Source organism: Microtus ochrogaster, chromosome 1 (genome assembly GCF_000317375.1).
Source record: "Microtus ochrogaster isolate Prairie Vole_2 chromosome 1, MicOch1.0, whole genome shotgun sequence".
In the NCBI taxonomy this organism is placed as follows: domain Eukaryota; kingdom Metazoa; phylum Chordata; class Mammalia; order Rodentia; family Cricetidae; genus Microtus; species Microtus ochrogaster.
Genome location: NC_022009.1, coordinates 96,392,989 through 96,394,592, shown reverse-complemented (window position 1 = coordinate 96,394,592; position 1,604 = coordinate 96,392,989). Strand labels below are relative to the sequence as shown.

The following is a 1,604-nucleotide window of genomic DNA, read 5'->3' as shown; positions in this document are numbered from 1 at the left end:
CATCTAATTGTCCTGGTGGGCAAATAAACTAATTACAGACATCCTAGTGATTATAATTAAGAGACTTTCAAAGATGGTAAAACACATTTCAAGATACGATTTTCTTTTATGTTGCTTCTCCATCTTTCTTAGTGTGTATATATTATTATATTATACACTTCATTTTACTATCTTAAACATTATAATATTTTGAAGAATAAAATACCTTCTTCCAAATGATTGTGTGAACTTTTTAGCATCTCCGTATGGCCTCCTTCATTTGAAGCTTTTACAAGCTTGTTTTGAGGCTTGTGGCATTGGCACTAAGAAAAGGCATTCCAACTACTTCCTTAATATAAAACCATTTAGGATGTTCACTGAAATATTTTGTTTATTAGAGTAATCTGGGATATTTGAAACACAGATTCCTTCTTTTTATCAGACTCTATGACATATTATCTTTCCTCACTAACATGTGCACCTGTAGCTTTTGCTGACAATTGCTACAAATCTTTGCTTGGTCTTCTTGACGGAAAATAGGGTTTGGTAAATGGCTTGACACAGTTTCCTATATGCAAAACATAAAGGGCTGGAAATAACACTGAACTAATAAAAGTGTGAAAAGTGATCACCTTAGTTTAATTATAACCACAGAAAAGGCAAAGCTAAAGCAAACTCATAAATACTCGCATACTAAGCAGCATAGCAAGGTACTCTGATCATGTTACTGAGAGACCTATTTGCTTACCATGAACCACATTTAATTCTTATTCTTCTTCTTTTATTAATTCCTTGAGAAACTCACATCAAGAACTCCACACCACAAATCTCCTGGTCCCTCAGTATCTGTCCTTTCCTCTGTGTCTCTCTCCCAAAAGGAAAGCTAAAAAAGAATAAATTAAGATAAAGATAATCAATAATGGTCCCAGTCACTGAACAGCCGCTGAGGACTCAGCTGCCTCCACCTCGACCTAGAGCCTCCTTGCTTTTCTTCTTGAAGCTCCATGTCTCCCTCCTCCTCACATCCCCTGCCTTCTCCTGCAGCGGCATTCTGCAGGCCCTTTCCACTGAGGAAAAAGGGAATCGTATCTTATGTCTGTTGTTCAGAACCTCTACTCTTTTGACCCCTTTGCTGATGCAAGTAAGGTCCTGAGGATTATATCCATATAAGAATTCAAAAGAGAAAGGTCAGAAAGACCCTTACTACTGTCCAAGGGATTGCGGATGATTACGATAAAAAGAAACTAGTGAAGGCATTTAAGAAGAAATTTGCCTGCAATGGTACTGTAATTGAGCATCCAGGATATGGAGAAGTAATTCAGTTACAGGGTGACCAGCACAAGAACATATGCCAGTTTCTAATAGAGATTTGACTGGTTGAGGATGATCAGCTGAAGGTTCATGGGTTTTAAGTTCTTTTAACACTGAAGCTTGAGGATTTCCTTGCAATGAGTAGAATTTCCTATGAGAAAGCTTTGGTTTGGCCAGGATTGAGAATCAGATGGATATCCATAATTTGGCTTTGTCTAAAGAGCTGTTTTGTATCATTTGTTGAATGATGCATCTAGATAAAAAAAACATGAGAAGGGTATAAAATGATGAAATGATCCCAATAAAAGGACTTT

General features: G+C 36.9%; 1 pseudogene; it reads left to right on the top strand.

Annotated features, from left to right (window-relative positions):
* The first annotated feature begins 1,071 nt into the window (after nt 1-1,071).
* Nucleotides 1,072-1,391, top strand: LOC101989798 (annotated as a pseudogene).
* Nucleotides 1,392-1,604: the final 213 nt, after the last annotated feature.